The sequence below is a fragment of the Puma concolor genome, chromosome D2 (assembly GCF_028749965.1).
Source record: "Puma concolor isolate L17-30 chromosome D2, mPumCon1.1.hap2, whole genome shotgun sequence".
Lineage (NCBI taxonomy): Eukaryota > Metazoa > Chordata > Mammalia > Carnivora > Felidae > Puma > Puma concolor.
Genome location: NC_141677.1, coordinates 17,968,687 through 17,977,363, shown reverse-complemented (window position 1 = coordinate 17,977,363; position 8,677 = coordinate 17,968,687).

Here is an 8,677-nt window from a genome sequence, read left to right as displayed (position 1 = left end):
CGTTGGGGCAGTTCTGTTAAAAATCTCGTTTTGCTCGTTGCCCCCACGGATCAGAAACACAGAAGTCTGTCTCGAGGCTGGCCTCCGCGCGTGCGCTCAGAAGGGACAAAAGTCAGATGCTCTTGTCTTTCCGGGTTCTTACTCTCTCCAGGAAAACCAGCCCCCTCTGCTCTCCTGCAAGGCCAGGAGCTCCTGCAAGGCTGGGCAGCCGCCCACGCCGTGCTTATCGAGAAACTCCTCCATGTCCCAACTGCCCTCAGGTCTCTCCAGGGCTGACACAAGTGACCTCAAACCCGGTGGCTCGGTCTTATAGTCGGGAGGTCCGAGCCTGGCTTGGGGTCCGCTGGGCTAAAACCAAGATGTCTACAGGGCTGTGCTCCCTTCTGGAGGCTCTGGGGGAGGATCCCATAGCCACATCTTCCCCAGCTTCTAGAACTTGTTCACGCCTCTCGACGTGCAGCCCCTTCCGCCTTCAACGGCCGCAGCACCGCACCTCTTACCCTCCTTCCTCCCCTGTGAACACACTTGGGGAAGGGGCTCACTTATAAAGACCCTGGGGATGACACCGGCCCACTGGGATAATCCAGAATAATCCAGCTCGCCGTCTCCAGCTGAGCTGCCTAGCAACCTTACTTCCGTGTGCCACTTAAGTTCCCGTTTGCCACGTGAGGTGGCATATTCACAGATTCCAGGGAGAGACACCTTTGAGGGTCACTGTTCTCTCTACTGCTCCCTCTGTTAAGACATCGTGTCTTGGGGACGCTTGCCTAGCTGGCTCAGTCGGTAGAGCATGCAACTCTTGATCTCCGGGTCGTGAGTTCAAGCCCCACACTGGGTGTGGAAGCCTACTTAAAAAAAAAAAAAAAAAAAAGACACCGTGTGTTGATGGGCATCACTAAAGAGAAGGTGTCCCCAGGGAAGGGTGACACATTCACCACCCGTGCCCTTTGGCCCACTGGTCACGAGAGGGTTGCTGGCCAGAGAGCTATGGAGATGGGGATCCTGGAAGGAGGCCAGCAGGGGGAAGGAGGGCTTCCGCGGTGTCCATGCGGCTGGAGGAAATGAAAGAGAAACCGAGAGCCTCTGGGCTTTGAAACGTTGGGAGTCCCTCGGGGGTGATGTTGCAGCAGAGGGAGGTACCCGCTCCAGAAAAACCCCAGAGAAGGAGCAGGTGAAGCTGTTCGCAGATGAGCTGTTCTGAGAGAGGGAGTCACCGTGCCAGCTGCGCCCCCACCGCACTGACTGCTGCTCCCCAGTGTCGGGAGCCCCGTGGGCCTCCTCACCCTCCGGCTGGAAGGTGCCGGCCTTCCCATGGGGACACCGCCTCCCCCCTGCAAGTGCAGACACGTGACCGTGAGCGCTGAGAGGGGCTGCAGGGCTGGCAGGGCTGTGCGGGGAGGAGTGAAGGCAGTGTGCCCCGGAGACCGGGAGACCACCCATCCCCAGGGCCCGAACCCCCAGAAGTTCAGTGCCCCCCCCACTCCTGCAGCCTCTGTTCCCTGGAGGCGGGGCCCCGCCCCTGAGCTCTGAACTTCCACAGGGAACACCAAGCGGCTGATGGCTTTATTTTCCCAATTTGACAAAAAGAAAAGAAAAGAAGAGGAAAGGAAGAAAAAAAGAGAAAAAGAAGAAAAGAAAAAAAGGAAAAAAAAGAAAATGAAGAAAAAAGAAAAGAGAAAAGAAAAAAAAGAGAAAAGGAAGAAAAAAGAGAAAAAACAAAGAAAAGAAAAAAGGAGAAAAGAAAACAAAAGAAGGAAAAAAAGAAAAGAAAAAAGAGAAGGAAGAAAAAGGAGAAAAAAGAAAAGAGAAAAGGAAGAAAAAAGAAAACAGGAAGTAAAGAAAAAAGAAAAGAAAGAAAAGAAAAAAGAGAAGGAAGAAAAAAGAGAAAAAAAGAAAAGAAAAAAAAGAAAAACAAAAAAGAAAAAAGAAAAGAAGAAAGAAAGAAAAGAAAAGAAAGAAAAGAAAAAAGAGAAAAAAGAAAAGAAAAACAAAAAAAAAAGAAAGAAAGAAAAGGAAAAAAAAAGCTGGGGTTGTTTTCTGCATGAAGCTTCTTCCCCCAAGGAATGTGCCCAGTTCAGCGTTAAGTCACCCGTTGGGGTAGACTGTTGTCAATACCGTGTCTGCAGCGGCACAGAGTGACCTCGGGGCTATGACCGGATTCTCAGTATCCACCAGCCCCGTGGCATGTTCTCCGGTGAGCACGGTTGACCTCCTGGCCTGGCCTTGGACCCGTGGCGGCCTCAGAGGGACTCAGCATCTCTGAGGGTCTGTGGGCTTCCGGCTGCTTTATATACTGTCGGGCGGCCCAGGCAGGCCTGCCTGGGGACCGTGTCCCTCAGATGCCCCAGAGTGAGCCAGCTCCCGTGCCGTTGAGAGTAGCGAGCGCCAGGGTCAGGCCAGCAGGACATCGGGACGGAAGCTTCTCGTTGGGGTGCGAGCTCTGCATGGTGGGAAGGCACTAAACCCCTTCTCTGCAAGTTCTCTGCTAAAAACGGGGTGTTCCCAGTCGAGTGAATGGAGCACCCACCTCCCAGAGCTCGATGTGTTATCACTGTCCACAATCTGTTGACTTCCTTCCAGAACCTCCCCTGGAGCGCTGGTGAGCTGCTTTAAGGCCACAGCAAGGCTCTCCCAGCTTTCCCCCTTCATGGAACTGCTTTCCAGATGGGATACCCCCAGGACAGCCTCCCCACGTACTCAGCCTTCTTCACTCCCTCCTCTCAGGGAAAACCAGCTTGGCAGGAGAGAGGTTCGTACTCTGAACATTCTTTTCCCTCACCTTCAGCTGCCACTTGAAGAAGCCATAACAACGATCGTGAACTCTAATGCTGCCTTGCGTATTTTCGAAACAGCTTTACCTGGTAAAATCAGATTTTCCCCAGTTGGCTCAAAGTCTCCCGGAGGCCACACTTTACTGATGCGACAGTGATGTGATGTAATGACTGAGAGACTGGGCTTTCAGGGGGCGGGGCTGTGGGAAGTCACACCCTGGCTTTATCGCCCACGCGCTGTGAGGTTTGACCGAGTGGCTTAACCTCTCTGTGCTCCCGTTTCTTCATCTGTAGATTAGTGATGATAAAAGTGCCTGCTTCATAAGGTTAGTGTCAGGGTCGAAGAGAGCTAATAGAGGGGCGCCTGGATGGGCTCAGTCAGGTCACCGTCCGACTTCAGCTCGGGCCATGATCTCGCGAGGCGTGAGTTCAAGCCCCGCGTCGGCCGCCCCCCCCCCCCCCCCACCACGCCACCCAGAACTGTCCTGGGCACCCCATGCCTCCAGACCCGGAGAGAGCACCGGTGTGAAAGCACCCGCATGCCTTTCCACATTACCCGGTCTCAACTCTCACTCTACAAGTGCTGAAACTAGAGTCCAAAAGCGTCCAGGGCTTGGGGTCCTAGTGGACCTCACCCTTCATCAAGGGCGCATTGTCTTCGAGGGCTGCCGATTTAAGACGCACCAGCAGCTTGCCGTCCAGTGAACGGATTCCCAGCCGCCGGGGCGGCACAACCCGCTGCAGGTTGTTCAAATTATTAGGAGAAGCTCTTTCATATGGAGCCTAACGCTGGCCCTGATTCTGAGCGGTAGCGGATAAATCCGTTTGTCCTGACAGCCCCTCAAATATTCGACAACTGGGAACTCTTCCAGGGGCCCAGAGTGGCGCTCCAAGTTACGAGGCAAGAAGAAGTGATTTAAGTAAGTGAAGTACTCGGGGCCCCATAGCCAAGTTCACGGAACCCGGAAAACAGAGGCTCTGTTTTTTGACCTGTGGTCCACACGTGGTTGAGAGCCATCTCTCCTTACTCTCTCCTCCAAGATGTATCCCAGGTCACAGGCTGCTCCTGTCTTCCTCAGCTGCCCCAGGACACGCTCCTGCCCTCTGGTGCCTGGCGGCACCCCCCACCCCCCGCCCCCCAGACTGGCCTCTTCGTGTCCACGATCGCCTTCCTCCAGTGCTGTCTCCACCGAGAGCGAAAGCCACGTTCAAAAAAGAGATCACTCGTGAAACGCCGCTCAACCTCAGTAATCGTGCGGGGGGTTCAAACTGAAGCCATGATGAGGCTCCACGTGACAGCCACCGGGGCGGCTGTAACGGAAAGGACAGACGTCGGCAAAGACGTAGAAAAACTGGGACACTCACGCATGGCTGGTGGGAATGCGAAGTGGCACAGTTGCCTTGGAAAACAGCCTGGCACCTCCTCGACGCTGGGCCCTAGGGTTTCCACGGGACCCCACAATTCCACCCCCAAGGCACCTGCCCGAGAGAAAGGAAAATATCTGTCCCCCCAAAACCCTGTGAAAGGTACATGGGAAATTGACGACTTTTGCCACTTCTTGGTGTGAGTCTTGAGCTACTTCAAAATAAACCATTATGTCAGTGTTTTGTAAAGTGGATTGATTGATTTTGAAATAGCAGGGGAGGGCCAGAGAGAGAGGGAGACAGAGAATCCCGACGTGGGGCTCACACTCATGAACCGCGAGATCGGGAGTAAGACGCATAACCGACTGAGCCACCCAGGCGCCCCAAAATAAAAAATTATTTAAAAAAAAGACCTCAGGGGCGCCTGGGTGGCGCAGTCGGTTAAGCGTCCGACTTCAGCCAGGTCACGATCTCGCGGTCCGTGAGTTCGAGCCCCGCGTCGGGCTCTGGGCTGATGGCTCGGAGCCTGGAGCCTGTTTCCGATGCTGTGTCTCCCTCTCTCTCTGCCCCTCCCCCGTTCATGCTCTGTCTCTCTCTGTCCCAAAAATAAATAAAAACGTTGAAGAAAAAAAAAAAATTTTAAAAAAAAGACCTCAGATGAGGTTACTTCCACATTGTATTTTTTTTAATTATTGTTTTTATCTTAGAGAGATGAGAGGATGAGCCGGGGGAGAGGGGCAGAGAGGGAGAGAAAGAGAATCTTAAGCGGGCTCCTCGCAGACGCCGGGCTCGATCCTACGACTCTGGGGTCATGACCTGAGCCAAAATCAAGAGTCAGACGCCCAACCGACTGAACCGCCGAGGCGCCCCAGCTTTCACATTTTAAAAAAACAAAACGAAAACACTGCAAGGGCTTCGAAACACTGTTAGCGTTAGTCCCTCCCGCCCGGGGCCCGCTCAGTCCGGGCTTTGTCCCTGTGCCCCCCCCCCCCCCCCCCCCCCCCCCGCCTTCAGCCCTGCCACTTGCCAGCTGCCCCCAGTCACTCTGGCGCCTCCAGCCCCGTCTTTTTTTTTTTTTTTTTTTTTTGCCCGTTTTAGCTACAAAGTTGACTTCCACTGCTCTGGTCATTTCCGCTGCTTAGAATGTTCTGCCCCCCAATCGGAAGGACCCGCCTCCTCCTCACTGGCAGAGAAGCCTCAAATGTCCCCTCCTCAGAGATGCCTCTTGTGATGGCTCTCATGCCCCTGCTCCCTCTTCTCTTCTATTTCCATGACATTTTCTGAAATGTTCTTGTTTCCGTGTGATGTCCGCTGGATGTCTCTCCCCCGGCACATGAGATCCTTCAGAACAGGGACATCCGATGCCCAGAACAGTGTCAAGTCTATCGAAGAGGCGTAAGGAACTACATGAAGAATGAATGTTTCTCTCTCTCTCTCTCTCTCTCTCTCTCTCTCTTTTTTTTTTTTAAAGTAAGCTCTACCCCTGATGTGGGGCTTGAACCCACAACCCTGAGATCAAGAGTCGCATGCTGTAGTGACCGAGCCAGCCAGGCGCTCTGCTGAATGTTTCCCTTTATAAAGATGCTGGCAGCAACTTCATAAAAAATCCATTTCAATGTTGGCTCCTCTCAAGTGGAGAAAGTATGTGCCCAGTGGTCCCCGTGGCCGAAGGAGGAAGGGCCAGAGCGCAGCTGCATTTCCGTGGAGAGACACCCCTGCTTAAAAGCTCTCAAAGTCTTGGGGCACCTGGGTGGCTCAGTTGGTTGAGCCTCCGACTTCAGCTCAGGTCGTGATCCCCCAGTTCATGAGTTCGAGCCCCGTGTCGGGCTCTGTGCTGACAGCTCGGAGCCTGGAGCCCGCTTCCGGTGCTGTGTCTCCCTCTCTCTCTCTGCCCCCGCCCCAGCTCACACTCTCTCTCTCTCCCTAAAAAGAAATAAAATTAAAAAAGCTCTCCAAGTCTTGCCATTGAGGAAGGCAGGGGGCCCAACTATTCAGACTATATATGCTTTATAATTTTTTTTAATGTTTGTTTCTTTTTGAGAGAGAGAGAAAGAGTGCGAGTGGGGGGAGGAGCAGAGAGAGAGAGGGAGGCACAGAATCTGAAACAGCGGTCAGCACGGAGCCCGAGGTGGGGCTCAAACCCACAAACCGTGAGATCACGACCTGAGCTGAAGTCGGATGCTCAACGGACTGAGCCACCCAGGCGCCTCTATATATGCTTTATAAATCTGAGGAATTCTGTGGACCTTCCTCCCAGAAAAAGAAAAATCGCATACACGTTCACAGAGCAATGATTTCTTTACAGTTGGAGCCTCTACGCCTGTTGTAGCAAAACAAACAAAACAAAACAAAGGAAAAGGTGTTCCTGCCCTGACTTGTCATCACCAGGTCTCAATCAACCTCCTGGACCCTTTCCCAACCACTTCCGGCCCATTCATTGCTGGGCCCTTCCCTGGAATGTGCTCTATTTTCAGGGCTCTGCTCAGCTTCCCCGAAGTCCTAGCTTTCAACTGCTCCAGCTCTCTGGAATGTTCTTTCAGGTTTCCACAGCGCTTTGCGCGGAACTGTCCCCTGGGTCTGCGGTGGTTCACTGTGTCTCCACCCCCCTCCTCCTGACTGCTGGGGAGGCCGGGACCTGGGTCTCACCGGTCTTTGCAAGCTGGCATCCGGGCAATAGGTAAAACCCGCCTCCTTGATTTATGGAAGATCCTTCTGGAAAGACCGGCTGACATGAATTAAAATGAATGATAGCAATTAACTAATTCACATTAAACCATTAACGGAAGACGGTTTAGCTATCACCCTCAGAGTGGTGGGGGCTTTGTATCTTACATCGGAGATGCTCAGAAGACCAAAGCAGGCATTTTCTGAGGTGTGAGTGATGTGGGAAAGGAGGACTTGCCGAGGCTTCCAGATCACATGGGGCTGGCAGCCCCCACCCCCGGGGTCCCTGCCAGCAGGAGCAGAGAAAGGATACTCCGACGCACTCAGTGCCAATCATCAGATCATGGAGAGAGACCCCGAGGGGTCCCTCCATTTCTGCCGCCAGTCCTTGGCAAGATTAACGTGGACCAGGTTCGTCAACGAATTAAAAATAGTTTGGGGCCCCCCGGGTGGCTCAGTCGTTTAAACGTCCGACTTTGGCTCAGGTCATGCTCTCACGGTTTGTGGGTTCGAGCCCCGCGTCGGGCTCTGCGCTGACCGCTCGGAGCCTGGAGCCTGCTTCGGATTCTGTGTCACCTTCTCTCTCTCTCTGCCCCTCCCCGGCTCGCACTCCGTCTCTCTCTCTCTCTCAAAAATAAATAAACATTTTAAAAAAGATAAAAATTAAAATAGAACCACCCTATGACCCAGCAATCGCACTACCCAGTATTTAACCAAAGGATGCAGGAGTGCTGATTCGAAGGGGCACAGGCACCCCAATGTTTATAGCAGCGCTATCGAGAGTAGGAAAAGTATGGAAAGAGCCCAAATGTCTACCGACGGACGGATAAAGAAGATGTGTATACGTACACAATGGGGTAGGACTTGGCGATCAGCAAGAATGAAATCTTGCCATTTGCAACTGTGTGGATGGAGCTAGAGTGTATTATGCTGAGTGAAGTAAGTCCGGCAAAGACAAATACCATACGATTTCAGTCATGCAGAATTTAAGAGACAAAACAGATGAACATAAGGGAAGGGAAGCAAACATAATATAAAACCAGAGAGGGAGGGGCGCCTGGGTGGCACAGTCGGTTAAGCGTCCGACTTCAGCCAGGCCACGATCTCGCGGTCCGTGAGTTCGAGCCCCACGTCGGGCTCTGGGCTGATGGCTCGGAGCCTGGAGCCTGTTTCCGATTCTGTGTCTCCCTCTCTCTCTGCCCCTCCCCCGTTCATGCTCTGTCTCTCTCTGTCCCAAAAATAAATAAAAAACGTTGAAAAAAAAAAAAAAAAAAACCAGAGAGGGAGACAAACCGTAAGAGACTCTTAAATACAGAAAACAAACTGAAGGCTGCTGGCTGGGTGTCGGGGGGGGGGGGGGATGGGCTAAAGGGGCAAAGGGGCGTGACGGAGGGCACTTGTTGGGATGCGCGCTGGGTGTTATATCTAAGTGATGAATCACTTCATTCTATTCCTGAGGTCATTATTGTACTGTATGTTAGTGAACTCGGATTTCACTTAAACAAAATAGATACTAAAGAAAAAAGAGTAATCCACCAGCTATACAGAAAGATTTACCCAACCTACCCCCCCATTCTGGAAAGATTGCCGTTTGTTTATCCTCGTACCAAAGATGTCCAGAAACAGATGTCTTGGCTCCACACCGGGCGCCTGACCTGTGCACGGATGAGACACCTTGCTGATTCATTGACTAAGCCAGCCAGACATCGAAGGGCGGACTCGAACTGCCTGCTTCGTGTCCAGCCGCCATGGGACCAGCTCACGGTTCCGTTTTCCTTCCTGTCTTTCCTTCTTTTGCTTTTCTATCGGACGAAACATTTGAATCTGAGAGTAGCACATAATACTGTGCAGGGAGCTCCGCGTCCCCCTCCGGATTA